The sequence below is a fragment of the Pseudophryne corroboree genome, chromosome 4 (assembly GCF_028390025.1).
Source record: "Pseudophryne corroboree isolate aPseCor3 chromosome 4, aPseCor3.hap2, whole genome shotgun sequence".
NCBI classification, from domain to species: Eukaryota; Metazoa; Chordata; class Amphibia; order Anura; family Myobatrachidae; genus Pseudophryne; species Pseudophryne corroboree.
In genome coordinates, this window is record NC_086447.1 from 26,005,454 (window position 1) to 26,017,642 (window position 12,189).

The window sequence follows — 12,189 nt, forward strand, 5'->3', positions numbered from 1 at the left end:
ATATTCTGCAATATGATTTTTTGCTTGCTTTTTCATTGAGCAATGCAACAGTATATAGTTATCAAAATATAAATTATTGAATTCAAAGTGTTTAGGTAACAAAATATGTTTCTGCCAATTTCGAACTGGGGACCTTTCACGTGTGAGGCAAACATGAAATCACTACACTACAGATACTACATGAAAAATTTGCGACCATCATCCAATAAAAAATGATCTTTGACATTCAGTATGGCATGCTAAAATAAACTTTTTATCTGATTGTATTTTTATTGAGCATTTTACCCAAAAATTCATTGTTTTAAAATTCTAAAGCTAAAAGATTGTTTCTGCCCAGTTTTGAACTGGGGACCTTTCGCGTGTTAGGCGAACGTGATAACCACTACACTACAGAAACTGACTCTTGTGGGTCCCATCACTATCTAGTCTGGAAGTACAAATGACACATGCTTTTCTTAGAAATATAATTTTTTCTAAACTTTTTTTCCTATTTTCTAATAATTTTGACGCTATTTTTCCACTTTGCATTTCAAGAGGACACATTCACTTATTATCAATTCTGATCATTGTATTTACTAAAAAAATCTTTTTTTAATGTATTTCTGACCAATTTTGAAGGGGGACCTTATGCATATTGGGTAAATGTGAATAACTCTACACTACAGGTACTTCATGAATGCAACACCATCCAATATGCATGGTAGAAGGGAAATTGACTTTTGATATTCTGCAATATGATTTTTGCTTGCTTTTTCATTGAGCAATGCAACAGTAGATAGTTATCAAAATATAAATTATTGAATTCAAAGTGTTTAGGTAACAAAATATGTTTCTGCCCAGTTTTGAACTGAGGACCTTTCGCGTGTGAGGCGAAAGTGATAACCATTACACTACAAAAACTACATGGAAACAGCATCTCCCGCCATCCAATAAAAATTGATCTTTGACATACATTATGGCATTCTGAAATAAACTTTTTATATGATTGCATTTTTATTTGGCATTTCAACCAAAAATCCCTTGTTTTAAAATTCTAAAGATAACAGCACATTTCTGCCCAGTTTCGAACTGGGGACCTTTTGTGTTTTAGGCGAATGTGATAACCACTACAATACAGAAACTGACTTTTGAAGATCTCATCACTATGGAGTCGGGAAGTACCATTGGCAAACCGTTTTCTTAGAATTTTTTTTTCTAAACTTATTTTTCTATTTTCTAATAATTTCTATGCTATATTTTCCACTTTGCATTTCAAGAGGACACATTCACTTATTAATAGTTCTGATCATTGTATTTAATAAAAAAATCTATTTTTAATGTATTTCTGACCAATTTTGAAGGGGAACCTTATGCATATTCGCTAAATGTGAATAATACTACACTACAGGTACTTCATGAATGCAACACCATCCAATATGCATGGTAGAAGGGATATTGACTTTTGATATTCTGCAATATGATTTTTTGCTTGCTTTTTCATTGAGCAATGCAACAGTATATAGTTATCAAAATATAAATTATTGAATTCAAAGTGTTTAGGTAACAAAATATGTTTCTGCCAATTTCGAACTGGGGACCTTTCACGTGTGAGGCAAACATGAAATCACTACACTACAGATACTACATGAAAAATTTGCGACCATCATCCAATAAAACATGATCTTTGACATTCAGTATGGCATGCTAAAATAAACTTTTTATCTGATTGTATTTTTATTGAGCATTTTACCCAAAAATTCATTGTTTTAAAATTCTAAAGCTAAAAGATTGTTTCTGCCCAGTTTTGAACTGGGGACCTTTCGCGTGTTAGGCGAACGTGATAACCACTACACTACAGAAACTGACTCTTGTGGGTTTCATCACTATCTAGTCTGGAAGTACAAATGACACATGCTTTTCTTAGAAATATAATTTTTTCTAAACTTTTTTTCCTATTTTCTAATAATTTTGACGCTATTTTTCCACTTTGCATTTCAAGAGGACACATTCACTTATTATCAATTCTGATCATTGTATTTACTAAAAAAATCTTTTTTTAATGTTTTTCTGACAAATTTTGAAGGGGGACCTTATGCATATTGGGTAAATGTGAATAACTCTACACTACAGGTACTTCATGAATGCAACACCATCCAATATGCATGGTAGAAGGGAAATTGACTTTTGATATTCTGCAATATGATTTTTGCTTGCTTTTTCATTGAGCAATGCAACAGTAGATAGTTATCAAAATATAAATTATTGAATTCAAAGTGTTTAGGTAACAAAATATGTTTCTGCCCAGTTTTGAACTGAGGACCTTTCGCGTGTGAGGCAAAAGTGATAACCACTACACTACAAAAACTACATGGAAACAGCATCTCCCGCCATCCAATAAAAATTGATCTTTGACATACATTATGGCATTCTGAAATAAACTTTTTATATGATTGCATTTTTATTTGGCATTTCAACCAAAAATCCCTTGTTTTAAAATTCTAAAGATAACAGCACATTTCTGCCCAGTTTCGAACTGGGGACCTTTTGTGTTTTAGGCGAATGTGATAACCACTACAATACAGAAACTGACTTTTGAAGATCTCATCACTATGGAGTCGGGAAGTACCATTGGCAAACCGTTTTCATAGAATTTTTTTTTCTAAACTTATTTTTCTATTTTCTAATAATTTCTATGCTATTTTTTCCACTTTGCATTTCAAGAGGACACATTCACTTATTAATAGTTCTGATCATTGTATTTAATAAAAAAATCTATTTTTAATGTATTTCTGACCAATTTTGAAGGGGAACCTTATGCATATTCGCTAAATGTGAATAATACTACACTACAGGTACTTCATGAATGCAACACCATCCAATATGCATGGTAGAAGGGAAATTGACTTTTGATATTCTGCAATATGATTTTTTGCTTGCTTTTTCATTGAGCAATGCAACAGTATATATTTATCAAAATATAAATTATTGAATTCAAAGTGTTTAGGTAACAAAATATGTTTCTGCCAATTTCGAACTGGGGACCTTTCACGTGTGAGGCAAACATGAAATCACTACACTACAGATACTACATGAAAAATTTGCGACCATCATCCAATAAAAAATGATCTTTGACATTCAGTATGGCATGCTAAAATAAACTTTTTATCTGATTGTATTTTTATTGAGCATTTTACCCAAAAATTAATTGTTTTAAAATTCTAAAGCTAAAAGATTGTTTCTACCCAGTTTCGAACTGGGGACCTTTCGCGTGTTAGGCGAACGTGATAACCACTACACTACAGAAACTGACTCTTGTGGATCCCATCACTATCTAGTCTGGAAGTACAAATGACACATGCTTTTCTTAGAAATGTAATTTTTCTAAACTTTTTTCCTATTTTCTAATAATTTTGACGCTATTTTTCCACTTTGCATTTCAAGAGGACACATTCACTTATTATCAATTCTGATCATTGTATTTACTAAAAAAATCTTTTTTTAATGTATTTCTGACCAATTTTGAAGGGGGACCTTATGCATATTGGGTAAATGTGAATAACTCTACACTACAGGTACTTCATGAATGCAACACCATCCAATATGCATGGTAGAAGGGAAATTGACTTTTGATATTCTGCAATATGATTTTTTGCTTGCTTTTTCATTGAGCAATGCAACAGTATATATTTATCAAAATATAAATTATTGAATTAAAAGTGTTTAGGTAACAAAATATGTTTCTGCCAATTTCGAACTGGGGACCTTTCACGTGTGAGGCAAACATGAAATCACTACACTACAGATACTACATGAAAAATTTGCGACCATCATCCAATAAAAAATGATCTTTGACATTCAGTATGGCATGCTAAAATAAACTTTTTATCTGATTGTATTTTTATTGAGCATTTTACCCAAAAATTCATTGTTTTAAAATTCTAAAGCTAAAAGATTGTTTCTGCCCAGTTTTGAACTGGGGACCTTTCACGTGTTAGGCGAACGTGATAACCACTACACTACAGAAACTGACTCTTGTGGGTCCCATCACTATCTAGTCTGGAAGTACAAATGATACATGCTTTTCTTAGAAATATAATTTTTTCTAAACTTTTTTTCCTATTTTCTAATAATTTTGACGCTATTTTTCCACTTTGCATTTCAAGAGGACACATTCACTTATTATCAATTCTGATCATTGTATTTACTAAAAAAATCTTTTTTTAATGTATTTCTGACCAATTTTGAAGGGGGACCTTATGCATATTGGGTAAATGTGAATAACTCTACACTACAGGTACTTCATGAATGCAACACCATCCAATATGCATGGTAGAAGGGAAATTGACTTTTGATATTCTGCAATATGATTTTTGCTTGCTTTTTCATTGAGCAATGCAACAGTAGATAGTTATCAAAATATAAATTATTGAATTCAAAGTGTTTAGGTAACAAAATATGTTTCTGCCCAGTTTTGAACTGAGGACCTTTCGCGTGTGAGGCGAAAGTGATAACCATTACACTACAAAAACTACATGGAAACAGCATCTCCCGCCATCCAATAAAAATTGATCTTTGACATACATTATGGCATTCTGAAATAAACTTTTTATATGATTGCATTTTTATTTGGCATTTCAACCAAAAATCCCTTGTTTTAAAATTCTAAAGATAACAGCACATTTCTGCCCAGTTTCGAACTGGGGACCTTTTGTGTTTTAGGCGAATGTGATAACCACTACAATACAGAAACTGACTTTTGAAGATCTCATCACTATGGAGTCGGGAAGTACCATTGGCAAACCGTTTTCTTAGAATTTTTTTTTCTAAACTTATTTTTCTATTTTCTAATAATTTCTATGCTATATTTTCCACTTTGCATTTCAAGAGGACACATTCACTTATTAATAGTTCTGATCATTGTATTTAATAAAAAAATCTATTTTTAATGTATTTCTGACCAATTTTGAAGGGGAACCTTATGCATATTCGCTAAATGTGAATAATACTACACTACAGGTACTTCATGAATGCAACACCATCCAATATGCATGGTAGAAGGGATATTGACTTTTGATATTCTGCAATATGATTTTTTGCTTGCTTTTTCATTGAGCAATGCAACAGTATATAGTTATCAAAATATAAATTATTGAATTCAAAGTGTTTAGGTAACAAAATATGTTTCTGCCAATTTCGAACTGGGGACCTTTCACGTGTGAGGCAAACATGAAATCACTACACTACAGATACTACATGAAAAATTTGCGACCATCATCCAATAAAACATGATCTTTGACATTCAGTATGGCATGCTAAAATAAACTTTTTATCTGATTGTATTTTTATTGAGCATTTTACCCAAAAATTCATTGTTTTAAAATTCTAAAGCTAAAAGATTGTTTCTGCCCAGTTTTGAACTGGGGACCTTTCGCGTGTTAGGCGAACGTGATAACCACTACACTACAGAAACTGACTCTTGTGGGTTTCATCACTATCTAGTCTGGAAGTACAAATGACACATGCTTTTCTTAGAAATATAATTTTTTCTAAACTTTTTTTCCTATTTTCTAATAATTTTGACGCTATTTTTCCACTTTGCATTTCAAGAGGACACATTCACTTATTATCAATTCTGATCATTGTATTTACTAAAAAAATCTTTTTTTAATGTTTTTCTGACAAATTTTGAAGGGGGACCTTATGCATATTGGGTAAATGTGAATAACTCTACACTACAGGTACTTCATGAATGCAACACCATCCAATATGCATGGTAGAAGGGAAATTGACTTTTGATATTCTGCAATATGATTTTTGCTTGCTTTTTCATTGAGCAATGCAACAGTAGATAGTTATCAAAATATAAATTATTGAATTCAAAGTGTTTAGGTAACAAAATATGTTTCTGCCCAGTTTTGAACTGAGGACCTTTCGCGTGTGAGGCAAAAGTGATAACCACTACACTACAAAAACTACATGGAAACAGCATCTCCCGCCATCCAATAAAAATTGATCTTTGACATACATTATGGCATTCTGAAATAAACTTTTTATATGATTGCATTTTTATTTGGCATTTCAACCAAAAATCCCTTGTTTTAAAATTCTAAAGATAACAGCACATTTCTGCCCAGTTTCGAACTGGGGACCTTTTGTGTTTTAGGCGAATGTGATAACCACTACAATACAGAAACTGACTTTTGAAGATCTCATCACTATGGAGTCGGGAAGTACCATTGGCAAACCGTTTTCATAGAATTTTTTTTTCTAAACTTATTTTTCTATTTTCTAATAATTTCTATGCTATTTTTTCCACTTTGCATTTCAAGAGGACACATTCACTTATTAATAGTTCTGATCATTGTATTTAATTAAAAAATCTATTTTTAATGTATTTCTGACCAATTTTGAAGGGGAACCTTATGCATATTCGCTAAATGTGAATAATACTACACTACAGGTACTTCATGAATGCAACACCATCCAATATGCATGGTAGAAGGGAAATTGACTTTTGATATTCTGCAATATGATTTTTTGCTTGCTTTTTCATTGAGCAATGCAACAGTATATATTTATCAAAATATAAATTATTGAATTCAAAGTGTTTAGGTAACAAAATATGTTTCTGCCAATTTCGAACTGGGGACCTTTCACGTGTGAGGCAAACATGAAATCACTACACTACAGATACTACATGAAAAATTTGCGACCATCATCCAATAAAAAATGATCTTTGACATTCAGTATGGCATGCTAAAATAAACTTTTTATCTGATTGTATTTTTATTGAGCATTTTACCCAAAAATTAATTGTTTTAAAATTCTAAAGCTAAAAGATTGTTTCTACCCAGTTTCGAACTGGGGACCTTTCGCGTGTTAGGCGAACGTGATAACCACTACACTACAGAAACTGACTCTTGTGGATCCCATCACTATCTAGTCTGGAAGTACAAATGACACATGCTTTTCTTAGAAATGTAATTTTTCTAAACTTTTTTCCTATTTTCTAATAATTTTGACGCTATTTTTCCACTTTGCATTTCAAGAGGACACATTCACTTATTATCAATTCTGATCATTGTATTTACTAAAAAAATCTTTTTTTAATGTATTTCTGACCAATTTTGAAGGGGGACCTTATGCATATTGGGTAAATGTGAATAACTCTACACTACAGGTACTTCATGAATGCAACACCATCCAATATGCATGGTAGAAGGGAAATTGACTTTTGATATTCTGCAATATGATTTTTTGCTTGCTTTTTCATTGAGCAATGCAACAGTATATATTTATCAAAATATAAATTATTGAATTAAAAGTGTTTAGGTAACAAAATATGTTTCTGCCAATTTCGAACTGGGGACCTTTCACGTGTGAGGCAAACATGAAATCACTACACTACAGATACTACATGAAAAATTTGCGACCATCATCCAATAAAAAATGATCTTTGACATTCAGTATGGCATGCTAAAATAAACTTTTTATCTGATTGTATTTTTATTGAGCATTTTACCCAAAAATTCATTGTTTTAAAATTCTAAAGCTAAAAGATTGTTTCTGCCCAGTTTTGAACTGGGGACCTTTCACGTGTTAGGCGAACGTGATAACCACTACACTACAGAAACTGACTCTTGTGGGTCCCATCACTATCTAGTCTGGAAGTACAAATGATACATGCTTTTCTTAGAAATATAATTTTTTCTAAACTTTTTTTCCTATTTTCTAATAATTTTGACGCTATTTTTCCACTTTGCATTTCAAGAGGACACATTCACTTATTATCAATTCTGATCATTGTATTTACTAAAAAAATCTTTTTTTAATGTATTTCTGACCAATTTTGAAGGGGGACCTTATGCATATTGGGTAAATGTGAATAACTCTACACTACAGGTACTTCATGAATGCAACACCATCCAATATGCATGGTAGAAGGGAAATTGACTTTTGATATTCTGCAATATGATTTTTGCTTGCTTTTTCATTGAGCAATGCAACAGTAGATAGTTATCAAAATATAAATTATTGAATTCAAAGTGTTTAGGTAACAAAATATGTTTCTGCCCAGTTTTGAACTGAGGACCTTTCGCGTGTGAGGCGAAAGTGATAACCATTACACTATAGAAACTACATGGAAACAGCATCTCCCGCCATCCAATAAAAATTGATCTTTGACATACATTATGGCATTCTGAAATAAACTTTTTATATGATTGCATTTTTATTTGGCATTTCAACCAAAAATCCCTTGTTTTAAAATTCTAAAGATAACAGCACATTTCTGCCCAGTTTCAAACTGGGGACCTTTTGTGTTTAAGGCGAATGTGATAACCACTACAATACAGAAACTGACTTTTGAAGATCTCATCACTATGGAGTCGGGAAGTACCATTGGCAAACCGTTTTCTTAGAATTTTTTTTCTAAACTTATTTTTCTATTTTCTAATAATTTCTATGCTATTTTTTCCACTTTGCATTTCAAGAGGACACATTCACTTATTAATAGTTCTGATCATTGTATTTAATAAAAAAATCTATTTTTAATGTATTTCTGACCAATTTTGAAGGGGAACCTTATGCATATTCGCTAAATGTGAATAATACTACACTACAGGTACTTCATGAATGCAACACCATCCAATATGCATGGTAGAAGGGAAATTGACTTTTGATATTCTGCAATATGATTTTTTGCTTGCTTTTTCATTGAGCAATGCAACAGTATATAGTTATCAAAATATAAATTATTGAATTCAAAGTGTTTAGGTAACAAAATATGTTTCTGCCAATTTCGAACTGGGGACCTTTCACGTGTGAGGCAAACATGAAATCACTACACTACAGATACTACATGAAAAATTTGCGACCATCATCCAATAAAAAATGATCTTTGACATTCAGTATGGCATGCTAAAATAAACTTTTTATCTGATTGTATTTTTATTGAGCATTTTACCCAAAAATTCATTGTTTAAAATTCTAAAGCTAAAAGATTGTTTCTGCCCAGTTTTGAACTGGGGACCTTTCGCGTGTCAGGCGAACGTGATAACCACTACACTACAGAAACTGACTCTTGTGGGTCCCATCACTATCTAGTCTGGAAGTACAAATGACACATGCTTTTCTTAGAAATATAATTTTTTCTAAACTTTTTTTCCTATTTTCTAATAATTTTGACGCTATTTTTCCACTTTGCATTTCAAGAGGACACATTCACTTATTATCAATTCTGATCATTGTATTTACTAAAAAAATCTTTTTTTAATGTATTTCTGACCAATTTTGAAGGGGGACCTTATGCATATTGGGTAAATGTGAATAACTCTACACTACAGGTACTTCATGAATGCAACACCATCCAATATGCATGGTAGAAGGGAAATTGACTTTTGATATTCTGCAATATGATTTTTGCTTGCTTTTTCATTGAGCAATGCAACAGTAGATAGTTATCAAAATATAAATTATTGAATTCAAAGTGTTTAGGTAACAAAATATGTTTCTGCCCAGTTTTGAACTGAGGACCTTTCGCGTGTGAGGCGAAAGTGATAACCATTACACTACAAAAACTACATGGAAACAGCATCTCCCGCCATCCAATAAAAATTGATCTTTGACATACATTATGGCATTCTGAAATAAACTTTTTATATGATTGCATTTTTATTTGGCATTTCAACCAAAAATCCCTTGTTTTAAAATTCTAAAGATAACAGCACATTTCTGCCCAGTTTCGAACTGGGGACCTTTTGTGTTTTAGGCGAATGTGATAACCACTACAATACAGAAACTGACTTTTGAAGATCTCATCACTATGGAGTCGGGAAGTACCATTGGCAAACCGTTTTCTTAGAATTTTTTTTTCTAAACTTATTTTTCTATTTTCTAATAATTTCTATGCTATTTTTTCCACTTTGCATTTCAAGAGGACACATTCACTTATTAATAGTTCTGATCATTGTATTTAATAAAAAAATCAATTTTTAATGTATTTCTGACCAATTTTGAAGGGGAACCTTATGCAAATTCGCTAAATGTGAATAATACTACACTACAGGTACTTCATGAATGTAACACCATCCAATATGCATGGTAGAAGGGATATTGACTTTTGATATTCTGCAATATGATTTTTTGCTTGCTTTTTCATTGAGCAATGCAACAGTATATAGTTATCAAAATATAAATTATTGAATTCAAAGTGTTTAGGTAACAAAATATGTTTCTGCCAATTTCGAACTGGGGACCTTTCACGTGTGAGGCAAACATGAAATCACTACACTACAGATACTACATGAAAAATTTGCGACCATCATCCAATAAAAAATGATCTTTGACATTCAGTATGGCATGCTAAAATAAACTTTTTATCTGATTGTATTTTTATTGAGCATTTTACCCAAAAATTAATTGTTTTAAAATTCTAAAGCTAAAAGATTGTTTCTACCCAGTTTCGAACTGGGGACCTTTCGCGTGTTAGGCGAACGTGATAACCACTACACTACAGAAACTGACTCTCGTGAATCCCATCACTATCTAGTCTGGAAGTACAAATGACACATGCTTTTCTTAGAAATGTAATTTTTCTAAACTTTTTTCCTATTTTCTAATAATTTTGACGCTATTTTTCCACTTTGCATTTCAAGAGGACACATTCACTTATTATCAATTCTGATCATTGTATTTACTAAAAAAAATTTTTTAATGTATTTCTGACCAATTTTGAAGGGGGACCTTATGCATATTGGGTAAATGTGAATAACTCTACACTACAGGTACTTCATGAATGCAACACCATCCAATATGCATGGTAGAAGGGAAATTGACTTTTGATATTCTGCAATATGATTTTTGCTTGCTTTTTCATTAAGCAATGCAACAGTAGATAGTTATCAAAATATAAATTATTGAATTTAAAGTGTTTAGGTAACAAAATATGTTTCTGCCCAGTTTTGAACTGAGGAACTTTCGCGTGTGAGGCGAAAGTGATAACCACTACACTACAGAAACTACATGGAGACATCGTCTCCCGCCATCCAATAAAAAATGATCTTTGACATACATTATGGCATTCTGAAATAAACTTTTTATATGATTGCATTTTTATTTGGCATTTCAACCAAAAATCCCTTGTTTTAAAATTCTAAAGATAACAGCACATTTCTGCCCAGTTTCGAACTGGGGACCTTTTGTGTTTTAGGCGAATGTGATAACCACTACAATACAGAAACTGACTTTTGAAGATCTCATCACTATGGAGTCGGGAAGTACCATTGGCAAACCGTTTTCTTAGAATTTTTTTTTCTAAACTTATTTTTCTATTTTCTAATAATTTCTATGCTATTTTTTCCACTTTGCATTTCAAGAGGACACATTCACTTATTAATAGTTCTGATCATTGTATTTAATAAAAAAATCTATTTTTAATGTATTTCTGACCAATTTTGAAGGGGAACCTTATGCATATTCGCTAAATGTGAATAATACTACACTACAGGTACTTCATGAATGCAACACCATCCAATATGCATGGTAGAAGGGAAATTGACTTTTGATATTCTGCAATATGATTTTTTGCTTGCTTTTTCATTGAGCAATGCAACAGTATATAGTTATCAAAATATAAATTATTGAATTCAAAGTGTTTAGGTAACAAAATATGTTTCTTCCAATTTCGAACTGGGGACCTTTCACGTGTGAGGCAAACATGAAATCACTACACTACAGATACTACATGAAAAATTTGCGACCATCATCCAATAAAAAATGATCTTTGACATTCAGTATGGCATGCTAAAATAAACTTTTTATCTGATTGTATTTTTATTGAGCATTTTACCCAAAAATTCATTGTTTTAAAATTCTAAAGCTAAAAGATTGTTTTTGCCCAGTTTTGAACTGGGGACCTTTCACGTGTTAGGCGAACGTGATAACCACTACACTACAGAAACTGACTCTTGTGGGTCCCATCACTATCTAGTCTGGAAGTACAAATGATACATGCTTTTCTTAGAAATATAATTTTTCTAAACTTTTTTTCCTATTTTCTAATAATTTTGACGCTATTTTTCCACTTTGCATTTCAAGAGGACACATTCACTTATTATCAATTCTGATCATTGTATTTACTAAAAAAATCTTTTTTTAATGTATTTCTGACCAATTTTGAAGGGGGACCTTATGCATATTGGGTAAATGTGA

The 12,189-nt window shown here is 31.8% G+C and overlaps 17 non-coding genes across 17 annotated transcripts; all 17 read right to left on the reverse strand.

The window, feature by feature from the left end:
* Positions 1 to 324: 324 nt before the first annotated feature.
* Positions 325 to 397, reverse strand: TRNAV-AAC (transfer RNA valine (anticodon AAC)). The gene has a single exon. It is a non-coding gene; the product is annotated as a tRNA-Val (tRNA).
* Positions 398 to 827: 430 nt separating this feature from the next.
* On the reverse strand, positions 828 to 900 carry TRNAV-CAC (transfer RNA valine (anticodon CAC)). The gene has a single exon. It is a non-coding gene; the product is annotated as a tRNA-Val (tRNA).
* An 868-nt stretch (positions 901 to 1,768) lies between these two features.
* Positions 1,769 to 1,841, reverse strand: TRNAV-AAC (transfer RNA valine (anticodon AAC)). The gene has a single exon. It is a non-coding gene; the product is annotated as a tRNA-Val (tRNA).
* Positions 1,842 to 2,271: 430 nt separating this feature from the next.
* TRNAV-CAC (transfer RNA valine (anticodon CAC)) lies at positions 2,272 to 2,344 on the reverse strand. Its single transcript has one exon. It is a non-coding gene; the product is annotated as a tRNA-Val (tRNA).
* An 868-nt stretch (positions 2,345 to 3,212) lies between these two features.
* On the reverse strand, positions 3,213 to 3,285 carry TRNAV-AAC (transfer RNA valine (anticodon AAC)). The gene has a single exon. It is a non-coding gene; the product is annotated as a tRNA-Val (tRNA).
* A 647-nt stretch (positions 3,286 to 3,932) lies between these two features.
* Positions 3,933 to 4,005, reverse strand: TRNAV-AAC (transfer RNA valine (anticodon AAC)). Its single transcript has one exon. It is a non-coding gene; the product is annotated as a tRNA-Val (tRNA).
* A 430-nt stretch (positions 4,006 to 4,435) lies between these two features.
* TRNAV-CAC (transfer RNA valine (anticodon CAC)) lies at positions 4,436 to 4,508 on the reverse strand. The gene has a single exon. It is a non-coding gene; the product is annotated as a tRNA-Val (tRNA).
* Positions 4,509 to 5,376: 868 nt separating this feature from the next.
* TRNAV-AAC (transfer RNA valine (anticodon AAC)) lies at positions 5,377 to 5,449 on the reverse strand. Its single transcript has one exon. It is a non-coding gene; the product is annotated as a tRNA-Val (tRNA).
* A 430-nt stretch (positions 5,450 to 5,879) lies between these two features.
* Positions 5,880 to 5,952, reverse strand: TRNAV-CAC (transfer RNA valine (anticodon CAC)). The gene has a single exon. It is a non-coding gene; the product is annotated as a tRNA-Val (tRNA).
* An 868-nt stretch (positions 5,953 to 6,820) lies between these two features.
* Positions 6,821 to 6,893, reverse strand: TRNAV-AAC (transfer RNA valine (anticodon AAC)). The gene has a single exon. It is a non-coding gene; the product is annotated as a tRNA-Val (tRNA).
* A 647-nt stretch (positions 6,894 to 7,540) lies between these two features.
* On the reverse strand, positions 7,541 to 7,613 carry TRNAV-AAC (transfer RNA valine (anticodon AAC)). Its single transcript has one exon. It is a non-coding gene; the product is annotated as a tRNA-Val (tRNA).
* Positions 7,614 to 8,043: 430 nt separating this feature from the next.
* Positions 8,044 to 8,116, reverse strand: TRNAV-CAC (transfer RNA valine (anticodon CAC)). The gene has a single exon. It is a non-coding gene; the product is annotated as a tRNA-Val (tRNA).
* An 866-nt stretch (positions 8,117 to 8,982) lies between these two features.
* On the reverse strand, positions 8,983 to 9,055 carry TRNAV-GAC (transfer RNA valine (anticodon GAC)). Its single transcript has one exon. It is a non-coding gene; the product is annotated as a tRNA-Val (tRNA).
* Positions 9,056 to 9,485: 430 nt separating this feature from the next.
* TRNAV-CAC (transfer RNA valine (anticodon CAC)) lies at positions 9,486 to 9,558 on the reverse strand. Its single transcript has one exon. It is a non-coding gene; the product is annotated as a tRNA-Val (tRNA).
* An 868-nt stretch (positions 9,559 to 10,426) lies between these two features.
* Positions 10,427 to 10,499, reverse strand: TRNAV-AAC (transfer RNA valine (anticodon AAC)). Its single transcript has one exon. It is a non-coding gene; the product is annotated as a tRNA-Val (tRNA).
* A 426-nt stretch (positions 10,500 to 10,925) lies between these two features.
* Positions 10,926 to 10,998, reverse strand: TRNAV-CAC (transfer RNA valine (anticodon CAC)). Its single transcript has one exon. It is a non-coding gene; the product is annotated as a tRNA-Val (tRNA).
* An 868-nt stretch (positions 10,999 to 11,866) lies between these two features.
* TRNAV-AAC (transfer RNA valine (anticodon AAC)) lies at positions 11,867 to 11,939 on the reverse strand. The gene has a single exon. It is a non-coding gene; the product is annotated as a tRNA-Val (tRNA).
* Between the last annotated feature and the right edge of the window lie 250 nt (positions 11,940 to 12,189).